The sequence below is a fragment of the Haliaeetus albicilla genome, chromosome 8 (genome assembly GCF_947461875.1).
Source record: "Haliaeetus albicilla chromosome 8, bHalAlb1.1, whole genome shotgun sequence".
Taxonomy (NCBI): domain Eukaryota; kingdom Metazoa; phylum Chordata; class Aves; order Accipitriformes; family Accipitridae; genus Haliaeetus; species Haliaeetus albicilla.
This window is the reverse complement of record NC_091490.1, coordinates 41,890,351-41,907,226: the sequence shown is the minus strand read 5'-3', so window position 1 is coordinate 41,907,226 and position 16,876 is coordinate 41,890,351. Positions and strand designations below refer to the sequence as shown.

General features: G+C 51.6%; 1 protein-coding gene across 8 annotated transcripts in view; it reads left to right on the top strand.

The window, feature by feature from the left end:
* PTPRS (protein tyrosine phosphatase receptor type S) overlaps positions 1–16,876 on the top strand; it is a 164,460-nt gene that overhangs the window by 17,602 nt on the left and 129,982 nt on the right. The window contains exon 1 of one of the 8 annotated variants that reach the window (XM_069790292.1): positions 8,877–8,983. The exons of the other annotated variants lie outside the window; for them this stretch is intronic. The gene's annotated coding sequence lies outside the window, so the exon portion shown is untranslated. Of the gene's footprint in view, positions 1–8,876; positions 8,984–16,876 lie in introns of those variants that run through there. 8 annotated transcript variants of the gene reach the window in all.

Below are 16,876 nucleotides of genomic sequence, written 5' to 3'. Positions count from 1 at the left end.
CGGTGCCATGGATGCGTGTGGCACGTCCTCCCATCTCCATTGCCTTGATTTGAGGATTTGATGCATCCTGCTGTTTAAAAATAAATAGCTAGTTATTTTGGGCCAGGGAGGCAAACAAATCAACAGGCCAGTGACTTCTTCAATCATCCTGCATGCTGCACAGGGGAAAAATTAATAAAGTACCTGCCATCCCCAGAAGCTATTTGTTAAAGCCAACAATAATGATGGGCAAAATTGAGTTCCTGCTTACAACGGGTTCACTCACACTCCTGCGCTCCCGCTCCCTCTCCGAGGCATCGCCGTTCCTGACATTGCCGTGGTGGGAAAGGAGATACCGATCTGCAGTCCAGGTCTGAGCTTTTCCAGTGTTGGGAAGAGCAGCATGGGGCTCTCCAACCTCTCTGGAGACTTGCTTGTGCTCTGAGAATTGGGTCCTTTTAGGTGTTTTGGGATCCACCAGAAATCTGGATTATCCATGGAGTCGCTGTCCTGTGGTTATTGCTCATTTCTTGGTTAATTTGAGCCTTTAGAAGCTTTTCAGGAGAAACTCCTCCTGGTGTGTGCCTGGTGGAAACAGCCACATGTGGTGGTGACTGTTGGAGGAAGGATGATCAGGAGCAGGCTTCATTCCCGGCTTCGCTGCAGACCATGGGAATGTTGTTTTTCCAGTTCATTCCTGAACATTCTCATCTGTGAAATGGGCACATGTAGAGCTATCCTTCATCGGGAGCCCAGGACTCGACTCACTGTGAATCCATGAGGTTTTCACATGACAACGATGAACTTGAGAAAACCAAGCTTTCCTTGGGCTACTGATAGCTTGCTCAAAGAAGCAGCCAACACTACCCGGCTCCTTAGGGCATTGGCTACTATGTTTGCCCTTCAAAGGTAAACCAAAAAAACACTTGGCTTCTGACATTGAGAATAAAACACTACATCATGGGAGCATCCAGCATCTCTTGATAGAAGAGTTAATGGTGTAGGAAGGCTGAAGGAGCATTCCCGCCTCCGGGAATGTAGAGCAAACCCCCGTGGACACCCAATGTGTCATCTCCCCTCCCCAGCCCCTGTGTTCAGTGGCATCCAAAATGTTCCTCCTGCAGCCTTGCAGCAGGGACCTCCCGCAGCTCGTTGCAGTTTTTGGGCGCTGCTATCCAGCTGCTGCCATTGGGTCTCCCGAGAACTTTCCTCCTGGCCAACTTATTTCAGGAATATTTCATGCCAAAGGTGGTAACAGTGCAGGATCTCATGTCAAGAGAGATGAAGGGTTTGTCCAGCTGGGAAACGGGGCTGTTTGTTTACTGGTTTAGCGCTGTGTGTGCCTTGCATTGCCTCATTGGAATATTAACTACGTAAACAGCAGGTTAAATGGCTGTGAGGGTAAGAGCCAGCCCCAAATACGCCAGTGTGGAGGCCAGAGGGAAAGCTGAGCAGGTGAACACTGATATCCTGCAGCTCGAGTGGACAGAGGTCTCTTGAGAGATGACTTGAGAAGAAAAACCTTTCTCCCCCCCCAGTTTGACTAATGCCCAATCCTTAACCTTGTCCACAAGAGCCCTTTTGGCATCAGGGAGGCTGAAGGCAGTGTTTGCTGCTCCATGTTTTGGGTTTTTTTTTTGTGATGAATATTATCCTCCCCCACAAAATACCCCCCTTCAGGCTGCTTTCATGTTCAAAGCAAGAGGAACGCGGCTCCTCCTGCTAATGAATCTTTGCTGGTTGCCCCAGCTTGTGGGTGGGTGTGAAGAGCAGATCTGGATTTAGCTCACTGCTGGCGAGGCTTTGGGAGAAAGGGGGGGAAAGTCCCTTTGGAGTTTACTGTTGCCGTAAGAGATGCAGGCTCTGTGGCTGGCGTTAATTGGGGAACATGGCCATAAGGTGGTACGAAGTGGCCCTCGAGCTGAAGGTGTGCTCCATGGCGGTGGATGAAGCTCCCAACCCACTTACTGGATGGCTCATGGGTCCCATCACGGCACTGATGAATATTTAAACCAAGAGTTGGTCTGTGTTCAGAGCATTTAAAGAAATAGAACGCAAGTTGTATTTTTAAGATGCTGGTGTTGAGCTCCTGGGAGCCCATGGATGGCAAGGACCGATGGTCAGCGGCATCTCACCATGGCAAGGCAGCAGCTGCCCCTTTCCAAATGGGTTTGTTTTGGGGCTCCAGGTTCCCCTGTACCTGTGTCTGTGCATCCTGCACCCTCTTTGCAAGCAGAGCAATACATGGTCTTTTTAGTGAAAAAACACTAGTCTGCAGTGATGGCAAATGAACTAAAATTTCACTGCTCTTGGAGGAAAAGAGAGATGGTCTGGTTCATGCTGGATACATGGAATGGGTTGAATCCTAAGTCCTGTCCTTAGGCTCTAGATCTCTGTTTTCATCTCGGGGTGGTGGGTCTGAAGCTGGACTGTCCCGAGGGACCCTCTCTTGAGTATTGGCAGAAGCTGACCTCCCTTTCAAGGGGGGGTTGCATTGGGGCTCCAAGCTGCTCCCATCCCAACGTGCAGGGTCCTCACCATGAATGCTCTTGATAACGCTGCGTGGCAGCCACTGCGAGTGACTTGGGCCTTCTCTGGCACAGAAAGGACAAATTAAATAAACATGCTTGATTGCTTAAACATTTGTTTTTTAAATTAGCAGCAGCTTTTTTATATTAAAGTATGTGGATATGCTGCTGGGGAACACTTTAGCAAGTTGTTTTTTCTTCCTGGTGCTACTTTTCCAGAATGATTCCTGATTTAAAAACCAAATGCAAAATGCAGGCCAAGTTTGAGGTTTAATCCTGTAAAAGATGTCGATGGGAAGAAACTGCACCGCTTGGAGCCGTGGGGCCCTGTTTGGATACGTGATGAGACGGGCCTTGAAGGCAGCGGAGTTTACAAACCGTGCCTTGCAAGCGCTGGAGAAAAGGGTCTGTGAACGGCTCATAAGGGCATCCTTGAATGTCCACAGCTTCTCGGGAAAAGTTTTAGTGGTCCATGAATTGTCAAATGTTGAAATCTCCTGCAGGGAGGTGTTTGGAGATGCTGTACATGGGAATGTAATTGTCTGTGTGCTCGCAGGGATGTGAATCTGCAGCCCTTGTGCCGTGGTCTCGGTGAGCTGGGCTTGGGGACCAGCTGGGCTTGGGCTTGGCATCTTCCCCTACACGTGTGGCATGGTGGGTGACCCTGCACCTAGCTCTTCCCCGGCTGTGCCTCTGGTTTTGTTTTTACTCTTTGGTCTCTGTCCTGTTTACATGGCAAAGAGATGGCCTGGCGTGAGGGTTACAGCTTGTTCAGCATTACAGGATAAGGGAGTTTTAGATGCTGCTCTAATAGTAACCAAGATTGCTAAATAGCATCTCTGGGAAGGCAAAATGCAGCCAGAGAGACGCTAATGCTTCAGATTGACCTTGCTTGAAGCATGTGGGGGTTTTGCTGTTTCCATAGGCTTGCTATCAGTTTCCTAAAATAGCATCTGTCCAACAAATAACACCAGTAACTGAGCAAGGATCCCTGTGTACATACCTGTGGGAGTGCTGGGGCTTTGCAGGTGTGGTGGCATTGTGGATTAAACTGTGCTTCTGCAATTTTAGGAAAAAAAAAAAAAAAAAGAGTTCCCACAACCCTACTCCTTTTTGTGTCATCCCCCCAGGTTGTAGCAAAGCTCCTGGCAGTTGGCTTGGGGGAGCCCGCGGGAGGACCCCAGGCTGGCGCTGCTCCCTTTCCTTTTGCATGGACCCCAGGCCACATCCTTAATTTTTTAATTAATGGATGCATCCCGCATGAGTGCAGCTCCAGCTCAGCTGCAAGTGTCCATGCATGGCTGCAGGATCGGGGCCTCTCTGCATCCCGAGTGGGGAAGGGGATGGGGAAGGCAGATGCTGCTCCATACCCTGACTCTGCACCCTTCCTAAAGGCGACCAGCAGTGGTTTTGATGTTGTTGTTTTGTTGCTACGTATTAAAGGTTTAATAAATGGAATTAAATACTGTGAAACTTAAGGTAATTAAATGTGGAAGCAGAAGGAAAAAAATTGTAAAGCATCCTCTTCAGGAAACTAATAGGCTCCATGCCTCCTTATCTTAATGATTTTCATAATTTAGCTGAATGCAGAGATAATGGATCTGATGAACCTTTCTGGAGCTAACTTTAGATTTAATGGACTTCTTGCTGGGGAGCGGGGTGGGGGCAGGTGCAATCGATGCGCTTAAGGAGGGAGATAAGAGCAAAAGAAGCTGAAATAAACAGCCAAACGGGTTTTCCAAAGACTTAAAAGTTGCTGCGTGTCCATGCTGAGTGCTCCCTCCTTCCCACCTGGAATTAACCTCGGAAATCATTTTCAGAGGCCACGTGATTTCCTCCGGCTCGGCCACACCGGCACTGCCAGCGGGTTTTGCCTTTCTGCACAACCTCTGACCCTCCCTGGGACGAGGGAGCCGCAAAGCTGGGATCATCTGCGTTAATCTGGTCTCATTGAGGCGGGATCAGTGAAACCACCTCACAGATTCACTGTATTATGGAGCAGATTGAGGGACTTAGAGAGCAAATTTAATAAATATCATTTCGATATTACTTGGCGGAAAAAAAAATAATATCCAGTGAGCGTCTGATGTTGAAGTGCCCTGTGAAGGATGGTTAATAGGGACGTGATGTGTTTGGAGAGCTGGGGGAAAGGGAATGGGGAAAATGCTGAATATTGATGTGGGGTGAGGGGACGGGAGGAAAGGACATCCCTCGGGGCTGCTCTGGGCCAAGAGTCTGGTCACAGCGGCACGTGCGAAAGCAAGTAGGGCTGAGTGTGCTTGGGGAAGGGGGGGAATGTGGATGTTTGCTAAGGGATGGTGGTAACACAGTGCAGGACCTGCACCTTTGGTTCCTCTCTGGTGCAGCTGTGAGTCTTCTGCTTCCTCCTTGGCTCTGTCGGCAGTTTGCATAACCAGGGCCTGCACAGAGCTCTCCAGCTGATTTAGGGGCAGAGCCGGGTGAAGATGCTGAAGCTGGACCTGAAGCAGCTTTGCTGTGTCAGTGCCGTGACGGCTGCCCGTGATGCAGAGCCAAACTGACCCTTATGCACCCGGAGCCAAGCCAGCATCCCTCCACGGACTCTCCGGGCAGTGTAGCTAGTGGCTCTGGAGGCAGTGGCCAAAGCTGGGCTTTTTTGCAGCTGGATATTTGAAAGTGGCAGCTGCCACGTTGGTTTATGTCTGCTTTGTGTCAGGGAGGTGGCACGGTGCAGTGCTACATCCAGGGTGGCTCTGCCATGTCTGGGTGCGGGGCTTTGGGGGTCCCACGCTGCCTTTGAGCCTCAGGGCTCCCTGTAGTTCCCAGTGGAGGCTTTGAGCTGTGCTCTAACATGCCTGAAGCCTCTTTGGGAGCTTTCCAGTGGAAAAAGCAGAGCTGCTCAACAGGCCAAGGGCACGAATCGGGGGACGTGAGGCGGGTGCAGGCACCCAGGGTGCCTGAGTGCGACCCGGGGAGCCGGGTTGGGAGCAGGCACTGTGCCTGTGCTGCGATCCATGCTCCGTGCCAGGTCCTGCTTGTGGATGGGGTCTTCTGCCGAGAAGAACAGCCAAGCAAAATCCCATCCATGGGGCCTGAGGAAGGCTCTGACTGCAGGGGAAGAAGGGAAAGCGACTGCAATGGGAAATCCCAAACCCTTTCTTCTAGGGCTGGTCATGGTGAGCAAGGTTTTGGCTGTGCCGGGGTGTGGGGACCAGTGCTGCTGCCCGCCGCCTCTCGTGGGAAGCGTGCCCGGGTCATGCACCTTCCCGGAACGCTCCAGCCAGGGCAGCGCGCCCGTCCCACGCCTGCGCTGAGGACCCGCAGCGGAAGGTGCAGCGGTCGCAGCCAACAGGCAGCCAAAGGGGCTGGTTTGTCTTTGTCCCTGGCAGGACCCCCTGCCTGCTGGAAAAACACTTGGGTTAGGAGAAATGTGTGACCTCTTGCTAACCCCCTTCCCCTTTCGCTCTGCAAGATCTTAAAAAGAAGGGGGGGGTGGGGGGGAGAAAAAAAAGAGAAAAAAAAACCCCACGCTGTGACCAATCCAAGGAGGGCGAGAGCCGGGGACCATATCATTAAAATGCTAAAAATGAGCGTGCTGAAAACAGACACAATTGGGTATTTAAAGCTCTGAATGAAAAGAGTATGTGTTAGCTGCCTTGCGGAGAGCCGGTCTCCCAGAGCCCCTGGAAAATATGTGGTCAAGCTCGCACCATTAACTTTTTGTTTCTGGTTTGTAAAGTAGCTGTGAAATCCCGAGGTGGGGGGGGGGGGGGGGTGGCATGGACCCCACATCCCTGCCAGGCCAGGGAGGATGCCCGTGCTCTGCCGGAGGGGCGGCTTTGCCAGTCGCTCGATGCATGTCGGGTAGCGGCTTGTGCACACCCGGAGCCTTTTGCTGTCCTGCGGCAATCTTTATCCCAAAATGCAGCACTCGGCACGGGGACTCGTGTGGTCCCTGCATCCCCATGTCACCGGGGGACCCCTCTGCCACCTCTGTTGCAGACCGAGTGGGATTTGCGCCAGTTGGTCCCTCTGGCATCAAAGCGTGGGGTGTGTGGACGGAGGGGCAAAGCGGGAGGTGTGACCCAGAGTGGGAACCGCTTCAGCCCTGCCCCAAAACAGCCACAAATTGACTCCTGGGTGAATCACCGCTAAGTCACTTCAGGGCTGTTGCATCATTTGTTTGCAGCTTCTTCAAACCTGGGCAGCTTGGGCTGCTGGAGGTTACCAGCTCAGGTACCCAGGGCTGAGAGATGTCAGGTCCTCCAATGGTTTATGTGCCTCCTTTACGTGGAAACGTGGATTTTTGCAGCCGCACTCGAGCACAGGTTTGCCGCATCCCAGCTCGTCCCTGGGTGGAGGTTGTGGCTGGTGTTTAGCTGCAGGTTGACGCTGGCCGCAGTGTGGCGTGCGGGAAGGCGAAGGTGTGCACGGGGTTATTTCTGTGCACGTACGCGGGTTTCCCTCGTGTGCATATGCAGAGGGATCTGTGTGGGTGCAAAATGCCCCTAAAATGTCTCCTAGGGCAAGCATTAACTGCCAGGCTGGGCTTAGCTCCAGCAGGCAGGAACAGATGAATCAGACACTTAATGGTAAAATCAAACCTCTCAAAGTATTAAAAACAACCCAGCTCCAGTGGGCTCATCTCTGCCATCCAGGGAGCCCCAGCGAGAGGGAACAAGAAGGGATTTTAAACCAAACTGGGATTTTTCGGGCTCCCCCCCCCCCCATATCTCTTGGCTGCCAGCCTCTCTGAAGGGGAAGTTTTACCCCGCCTCCCGCGGTCTCGGATGTCAGGTTGGCAAGAAAAATCCCATCTGTTTTCAATCTGGATCCTCACTTCCATCCACCCAGCCTTTCTCCTCCCCGCGCTCCCCCGCTCCCAGCCCCCAGAGCTGGCGTGCACGCCAGGCAGGCCTCGGTGAGGCTTTTTTTTTTCCCTTCTCTTTTTTTATTTTTTTTTTTTCTTCTAAAAATGTATGTGGCCTCCTTTGCCCCCCACATCCCCCCCTTCTCCCAGGCACATGCTCCAGCGCAGCCCTCTCCGCGCTGGGGCCTGCCAAGAGCCTCTCTGCGCTCAGCCCCGCTACGGTCGCTGGCTCAGAGAATTCCCAAATGACCGAGGATTTTTCAACCCTGAGCTTTCAAAAAAAAAAAAAAAAAAAAAAGGCAAAATATCTCTCTGTGTGAAAAAAAAATAAATAGGCAAAATCGAGAGGGGAGGGAAGGAATGTTGTTGTTGTGATTTTGTTTGGGGGGGTTTGTTTGGTTCCAGTTTCTTGGTATGATTTGGAAAAGAGCAAGTACAGAGTGTTTTGTTCCTGTCCAGAGATAAGAGAGCTACTCTGAAATCCTATATAGAGTCAATGCAAAAATGTATATGTAGCAATCGTAATACCCTAATCTCTCTCTGAAGAAACCCTTTTGTTGCACACCCCCTCTCGCCTTTCTCTCCGCTGTCCTCTCTTGCTGCGTTTATGTCTTATTTAAACTATAAAGTCCTCAGGCTAGGAATTACCTTCTCCCTTTACAGATGGCTGCAAGAGCTTTGCACGTCTGTGGAGCTCCATGAAAAATAAATGAAGAAGGTTGTGGCTTTCGTCGTTGGGTTTTCATTCCTTTTTTTTTTTAAGTGTTTGTAGGTGAGGGTTTATCTGATCGTAGCAAGGACCCGATGAGTGTGCCGTTGGGCTTTGCATCACCAAAAATGTCAAGGTAGGGGTTATCCCAGCTGCACCCCTTCAGCTCTCTGCGCCGGGCTGGCGTGGGACCACTCAAAGCTGCCCCACGTCCAGGGTTTTCCCGCTCTGGCTGGGATTTGGGGGGGTCTCGAGAGGAGCCCCGGCTCCCGCTCGGGTGGGATCTGCTGAGGGAAGACCCCAGGGGCTGCTGGCCGGAGGGGACGGGGCGTGCGCGCCGGCTGCCCTGCCTCAGTTTCCCCCTTCGGGCAAGCGCCGCCAGCGAGCGGCCGCCCTACGGGGGATGAGTTCGTGGCCGGGTGGGCTGGGGGGGAGCAGCGGTGCTCCCCTGGCATGGGTGGGCGAGGGGGGCTTTTTCTTTTGGGGAGTACCGTGCGAGTTGTGGGGAGAGAGCTTCGTGTGAGGGGACCCAAAGGGACCGGTGGGGACCCTGAATGACCAGGCTGGGCTGATCCCAGGGCCGGGGGCACCCCAAAGCCTCCGCTCCAGGGCCACCGCGGGAGGAGGAATCCGGGACCGGGCTGTGAGGGACCCCCGCGGCCGGGCGCCCCGAGGGGTGGGCGCAGGCGAGGCCTGGCGGGCCGCGGCGCTTCCCCCGCCCGGGGCCTCCCGCCGCCTCCCGCCGCCTCAAGCCTCCCGCTCCCCCGATCGGGTTGAGCCCCGCGGCCCGGCCCGGCCCCGCCCCGGCTCCGCCTCCCTCCGCCCGGGCCGCGGCGGGCTCCTCAGCGGGGTCGCGGCGCCCGTGGGCCCCGTAGGCGCCGCGGGCCGCCGTGCCGAGGGCGGCCGGTTCCCCTCCCGGTAAGTGCCTTGCCCGCGCCCCGACAAGCCCCCTCGTCCCCAAGCCCCCTCGGGGTTCTCCTCGCCCCAGCCCCTCCGGCACCGAGACGAGACTCGAGACGGTTTGATTTAAAAACTTTTTTTTTTTTTTTTTAACCTCTTCTTAAGAAGGAGAAACAACATTTCCCCCTCCCCTCCACCGGTAGCACTTTCCTCAGGGGAGCATCCAGCGCGGCCGCGTCTTCCCGGCGTCGTGTGTGGGACGGGCCCGCGGCTCGGAGGAGCCGGGGCCGTGGGGGTCTCGGGGTGACTGGGGGGGGGGGGGGCTGCCTGCCGCCGGCTTGGCCCCCGCTGACGGGTAAGCGTTAAAATACCCGTTTTACCACAGCTTTTCGTGGCCGGGCTTTATCTGGGGAGCGTTGCTGAGATGGAAGGGGAGCGCTGGCTGGGGCGGGGGCGTTTGGAAGTTGGGAAGGGGGCATCCCCCCCACACCTCCTTCTCTCCCTTTTTCTCCAGCTTAAGGAAGCGTTTTGGTGCAAAACAAGACAAAAGTGTAAAAACCCGCATCCAGCCCCCCCCCCCCCAGTCGTGCTGGGAGCGCTCGCCTGCGTTACAAAGGGCCGGCTCTCCAGCTCACCCTTTTCTCCAAATTACCCCTTTTACTACACTGTTTTTTTTCCGTACTGGATGCGCCTTTTATTTTTTAATGAGTAAAAGGCAGCCCAGGTCCGCAGCAGTTGCCTGCGCGATGCTCTCTGCAGCTCGGGGCAGGACACGGGCTTTGGGCGTTTGAGTAACGTACAAAATTTATTCACTGTGAACATTGCACAACTTCTGCGCTCGGTTCCCAGGATTAAAATGCAACTCGCTTTCTCGGTTTTATATGACTCGCTTGCTAGCCATTATACTACCGCTCAAGCTCGAGATGCACATTTGTCTAAAATGTGTAATTTTAGAAACATGAAAAGGGAAAAAAAAAATGCTCCGTTTTGTTACGGGAACTGTGTAGCTGGAAGTTTCCTGAGAAATGGCCATATTTTATCCCTTTATGATTTGTCTCTTGCTCTGGCAAAGACAAAATACTTTTATGTTGCAGGTAACTTTTACGTCAAGGCTTTAACTTTGAATTCGCAGCAGCTGGTCTGACTCGAGGCAGTTAAAGGAACACTTGAAATTAAATTTAAATTTATATTGTTCGTTGGCGGAGAACTCTCCTGCAGTTAAGGAAAAAAATGTAAAGATTAAGCTGATCATTACTATATATGAAAAGCAGTTTCAAACATTAACATTATGGTTCCTTTCTTAAAAAAAAGAGGATTCTCTAGCCTGTGCTTTGTATAGCTGCATCTCACTATCCTTTTATTTCCCTTTTCCTGAAAACATCACTTAGCAGAGGAGAAATCACAAATTCAAGTGCACTGGGATCGCCACACACAGAACAGAGGAACATCTGCTGAAAAGAGACTTTCTGAGAATAGCAAGCCACCTGCACTGAGAAATTTTTCTTCTCTCCTAACTGTCTCAGTGTTCGTTGGGTGCATGTCTGTAATTGACCACTGGTCTGTTTCTGGCTGCAGAGGTGTTTGTCAGCCCTGGTAATTTACAAGGCTAATATTTATTTACAGATTTACACTGTTGGTTGGGGTTTGAGGTTTTTTTTCCACCAAAAAGGAGGAAGTGAAAAATCTGCGTTTGAGCTAATTGAGCTATTTTAACAGTTTCTTCGTGATTTGCGTTTTCTCTAACGTAATGAGCGTCTGGAGTTGATTGGTGCCTTTCAGACCGCCCTCTCACTTCTTGTGGAGGAGTGTGTTGGGATGTGGGCTCGAAGACGGTGAGTAAGGCTCGCTCAGATGGCAGCTCCAGCTAAATGAGGTGGTCCTGCACCTGGGACTGAGCTGGAGGAGGGGTCCGCAGAGAACGGCAGCTCTGGAGCTGCGCTTTCCTCTTTCGCTTTTCGACCCTGGAGTAAAAACCGTAACACTCGCCATCCTTTCATGTTCTTGCTCCAAGAACCTGCCAAGTAGAAGAGAAGGTATCGGTATCTTTTGTCATCTTGGGAGCATGTCATTGATCCCTGGTGCAGAAGGAGGTACATCACCTCCAAGAGAAGTGCGGACGCTTGTTCCAAATCTTTCTGCCAGTCAGAGTGGAAGTGAGGGAGTGGGGGAGTGTCAGGACTCCTGCTTTGTGGTCCTGCTGCTCTGCAACCTCTTCCTGCAGCCAAAAGGCAAAGCGGTGATTTTTCAAAGGCGTTGAAACCAGACAAGGCCCAATTACGCCTTTGACTTGGAAGAAATGCATATCATTTTTTCGGGAGGTGGAGGTACCAAAATAAACTGTCTAAAGGTTCTGTGTGCAGACAGAGAGTGAATTTAGTATCAGGTACTAAATTCCTGCAAAGGTGACAGTTGCAGCAGGTATATGAGGAAATCCCTCATTACCCTGCAGAGCTGGAAAAGCAGGGTATGGTGTTTTATTATGTTTCTTAACCTTGATCACAGCAAGTTTCAAACACCCTCTTTACCCTCACTGTTGAATCTGGCCTGTGGGTACAGATTCTTGTACGGCAAAGCTATTTCACTAGATTTAATCTCTAAGGAGCGTGCCAGAAAAACAGCCTTGGGGAAATGGCAATCTGCTAGCTTCCTTGTCTGTAAAATGGGAATAGCGATGTGTAACTCCTTTCCGTAAAGTGTTTTAGGGTCGACCAGTGAAAAGCACTGAAGTGCCACGGGTTGAATCGTTCGGCCAAAAAGAGATGAGGCAGAAGCAGTAGCGAGGCTTGCCCAGGCTCCCGCAGCAGGTTAGCAGTGATGCCAGGAATAGACCCAGTGTCTCTGATTTCTGCTCGAGTGTCCCTGTCTGCTGTGTGTGGGCGCAGGCCAAAAAAGAGCAGCCGTGCCGGTGTCACCCGGCTACATGTAAAGAAGAGAATCAAGGTTGCACGATCCCGTCCTTGGTGCCTTTTTGGGGGCTGCCCTGTGGTGCCAGGTGTAGGAGCGACAAGTTGTCTGACACCGGTCCGCAAAGAGCTGGATTGAAGCCACTACTCATTTCATGTTGGCTTCTGTGCAGCCCTTGTGTAGTAACGACTTTGTAGATGCTGCTCACCTGGGCTGAATTTTTAACCAGTCACCTGGAGATGAAAGGCACTCAATCCCATTACCACTCCCCCCAAGCCATCCTCTGCCCTCTGTTTGAAGAGATTTTGAACCCCAGGTATGTTTTGTTCCCATGCAAGGCTTTGCTGTCGGACTAGGCAGAGATTGCAGCACGTCCTGTGGCACTGGGGAAGTGTAATCTTGTTACATTTGAATTTATTTCATGCTGCGTTTGCAGGTGTGATGAATGAACTGGGAAAATTAGGGACCGTGGAAGGTGTGAGACACTGTGTTTGTTCAAATGCTGACGGTGGGAAAACATCTGTTAGAAGCTCTCTTTGAAGGAGTAGCTGCCCTTCCAGAACTATTTTGTAGGAGTAATAACTGTTGCGGTAGGTGAAACCTTCTGAATCAGGAGGCACCTGGGAGCTGTGAACGTGCATGGGCTGATGCAGGGATGGAGATCTACCAAACTGAACCCTACAACACCTTTATTTTTCCTGTGTATCTTCAGTTATTTCTGATGTGACTGCCGCCTTAATTTTGCATGAGCTCGTGTGTGCTTGGGTGAGTTTGGGTTTTTAAAGAAGCTGTTCTGCCCTTCCTTTCTATTTACGGATAACTCTCCTTTATGGGTTTGTAAGGGTGTGTTTCAATTTCTCCATGTGCTGATTAGTGCTCTCATTAGCACTTAGCAAGTGCGTTGCAAAAATTCTTTATTAAAATCTGTGTGGAGGTAGGTTTTATTCATGTGAGGAAGCCACACGGTGCTTGGTTTCAGCATCAGCTCCCAAGTTGCAGGATGACTTACCTGCTAATTTTGACTTGCTCTCTATTTATGATAAGGCAGGAAGCAGAGCGTTGCAGCCGAGGGAATTGAGGCTAGCCCCCTGTTTATGGTAATTCTTAAATAGTTCATTTGGGCATAATGCCTCTTTTTACAGTTGATTCTCTATTACAAACAGATTTTCTGATAATGGCACCTGTGCCATTCAGATGGGATCATTATTATAATAGCAGCAAGTATTGTTATGGAATCGGTATGTGGAATTTATGTAGGATCGTTATAATGACAGAAGTAATGCCATAAATAAAATGATGCTGTAACAGCAGCACTAAACGCGGGTGTAACAGGGAAAATGACAATTCAAATTTCCCCCAAGCCTCGGTACCTCGAGCCTTGCGAGGATTTGTCGCGTAAGGTCCCTGCCTGCGGAGGAGGTGGGAGGGTGGGTGACTGGGGAGGGCAGGGGCTGTCCCCACGGCGCAGGGATGCTCGGGGTGTGGGAGGGAGGAGAGATGCTCATCGTGCAGTGCCCGAGCAAATCAGGGAAACGATTAGCTGGAGCCGTTTCAAAAGCCGACCGGAGAGATTGTTGCAATTAATTATTTCTAGAAATGGGGCGTTGCTCTCATTCGGCAGGGAGCTGGGTTTTGCTCTTGGGCTGGCTCCATTAACACAGTTTTTTTTCGGGACGGGTTTCAGGCGGGGCTTTTGCATGCACAGCCTGTCCCTCCTGTGTGGTGTTGGGACAGTCTGTGCCTGCTGGCACGTTGCTTCTCCCGTTTCTCTGCGGGAAATGTGGGAAAGCTTGAAATGGCATTTGTGAAATAAGGATGGGGGTTGAGACTGTAAACTGCCCAGCGGGACTTGACGGAGGAGGCTGATGTAAGTAGCATGCCCTAATACCGGAAGCAATAGTACCAAACCCCCACAAACAGAAGAAAAAGGGAAGAAAGGGTGAGAAATCAGTGCATTTGAAAAGTTACTGAGGATGTGGAGTGGAGATATCCCCCCCTCTGCTTTTCTTTCTATGAAAAAATCCCTGGAAATGGGTGTGTTGTCTTAAAGGCCGGTTTTGCGGTCAGGTTTAGCAGATACAGATAGTCCAGATGGCTAATCTGGAGCGTGGTTTGGCTAGCAAAATCCTTCTGGCAGGCCGTGAGGAGGATGCCGGGAAGAGGTTTGCAACAGTCATATTTAAACAAAGTCGTTGCTAATGCTGCTTCAGCTGTCGTGTGGACAGAGCACAGATGTCTTGCTTGGGTTTTGATTTTTTTTTTTTTAAATAAAATCCCTTTTATTTTCTATCAGTGACCCCTGTTTTAAATCCCTGATCCAAGAGGGGGAATTGTAACCCTTCGGTGGGCTCAGCTGTAGTTTGAGTTTTGTCACCGTGTCCCCTCTCCGGTGCGCTGGTGCCCAGGGCGTACAGCAGCAGAAGGATGCTCCGTTGCAGAAGGATGCTGGGTTGTTGCGCTTTGAACTCGCTTTTTGCCCAGGGGCCCCATCGGGACAGGGGTGATGGGGCGATTGCTTTTTGATGCTTGGTGCTGCCTTTGTCAGTGGACATCTGGTGCCAGGATTGCTGCTGTCGGGGGCTGGGGGTGGGCTGCAAGGCCGGGGAATTTGATGGATTAGTGCGGTTGGAGGGCTGGGGGAGGGGACGGGTAGGGTTTCAGCTCTTGCTGCAGGTAGAGAGAGAATTTGGAGATTAGGGGCACTTTTCTGCAAGCTGCAAAGCGGGGAGGATTCGGAGAGGGGGAAGGGTTGGCAAGAAAATAGTCTTTCCAGTTTTCCCAAAGAAATGACATTTGTTTGCTCTGTAAGGCAGCACAAGGGAAATGTGTGTGCGTCCAGAGCAGGGGATGAAAAAAATCCACAGCAAATCTGGTGCCGGTCTGTCCCCACAGCTTTGTAACCCTTGGGAATCCCGGTTGCTTGTGCCTGGCCTCAGGGTCACTTGGTTCATTCCCTGCTGCTTCCTATGGATTCAATAACCTCCTTCTTTCCCCAGAGATCAGCTTAAATTGAAACTTTACTTAAGGAAGCAAGAGGCAGCCTCTCCTTATGCTCTGTTACAGGATCTGGGTAGTTTGCATGTCCCCATCCATCCGTCTTTCCCTGTGGTTGCCAAATGGGCTGTGCTGGGAATCGGCAGCTTTTGAGCCTCTGGAGCAGGAGGATGGGGATGTGGGGGTATCTTCTGCCCCTGATCTCCTTGGGTGAAGGAGTAGGAAAGAAAATTCTGATTTTTAAAAGCCTCCCCTAAGGGCAGATATTTCAATACGCTCTGGCCTGGAAAGGGGAAAATTGCTATTTTTCTTGGGGTAGGACCAGCCTCCCCAGGGATATCGTCGGGATGCATCACACAGTCCTTTTCCAGAGCTCTCTGTGCCAACCAGTGTCCGTGCACAGGTGGAAATACCCTGTCCCTTGTCTGCCTGCGAGAGCAGGAGGGTTTGCGTAGCGGCGAGGGCCACCGGGAACTGGCCGAAATGGGGACCTCGAGGAATAGCCACAGTGAAATCCAATCTCTGACAAGCGCCGTGTTTGAGGATCAAATCCACGTGTAAAAACTGCCTGGAAGATTTAATGTCTGCTGGCTTTGCCTCCTGGAAACACTGCTGCAGGGAGGTCAGCTCTCCGGGAGGCATGTTCGGGCCTTTGATTCATGTTTTGGGGCTACACGTGCACACGCGTGTGTTGTAAACATCGGTTTTGTTCAGGATTGGATTTGTTTCGTGTGGGGAGGGACGTACAGCTGCCCCGCACGCAGCTCCTTCCCGCCTGCCAGACGTGAGCCATGTGCAGCAGAGATGCAGTCCCAGCCAGGCAAGGAGATCCGTGCTTGTGTTGTAAAATAAGCCCTCGTGGGTGATTCCCCCCCCCCCTTTCCAGCAGAAATTGAGACAATTGGAGGTGAGGAGGAGGAGGAAATTCATGTGTAATGAAGGAAACTTTGGGACTGAGATGAGGGAGGTACTGCAAAACACAAGAGAGACCTGAGGGGTGTTGGAGGGTTTGGACTGGGGGATCTTTTGTCTTTCCTTGTGTTGCTGTAGCCATAACGTCAAGCCTGTTGAACTGCCTTTTGAATTTTGATTTCTTCTCAGTGTTAAACAAAGTGGTGGCTAAGGGCCGTGGCAGTGCAGCATGTCTTGTGTCTGCAAGGTTTCTAAAGTTGGAAAGCTTTAAAACACTGGTCTGAAAAAAGGAAAAGGAAAAGTAAGGGATAAAGTTACAACTACCATCCTGAAAATGCATTTATTTGAACTTTAGGAGCAAAAGGCAGAAAAATCTGGGGGAGGGGGAGAGGAGGGAAGAACTCACTGTAAAAATGCGTGCAGGGAAGTGAACAGCTGTGTTGTTCTGTGAAATGGGAGCTGCTCGAATTCAAAGGATTATTTCACTAACCAAGACCTGGTGTTTGCGCTGGGGCTGAAGGCTGCAGCCCCAAGCGTGCAGGCAGGAGGAAAGCTTGCAGAAGTTAAGGCTGCTCCAGGCTTCCCGGGTGGGTTAACTCCTGTTGGAGATGGGCCCCAGTAGCCAGGAAGGCTCTGGTCTCCCCAGCCCCTATACTGCAGTATTGTATGGGTCCCATTCTCCTCGGAGTGCTTTTATGCTATCCACACCTTGTACCTAATGCATTGAGTACGTGTCGAGGAGTGAAAACTTGGTTGTTTGCTGCCATTTCTCCAGCATTAATGGATTTGGTGTCTTGGATGCTGCAGGATGCCATAGGCAAGCGCTCCCCTGTGGTCCCTGCCCCACCGGACTGATCCAGGCCTCCTTTGGGTCCTCTGCCAAGCGGTGGTGGCTTGGAGCTAGGAAAAAAGTTCACCCAGACAGGTAATTCCTCTGAAGCGTCTGCTTCTGGGTGCTGCTGGCGATGGTGTGCTGGACTAGATGAATCACCGTTGCCTCCAGCCTGATGTGTTTGATGGTTGCAGCGCTGCCTTCCTGGAGGGGAAGGAATTGTAGTCCATTACCAGGAGTCCATTTCTCTTACCGAAGGTGGAGCGTTG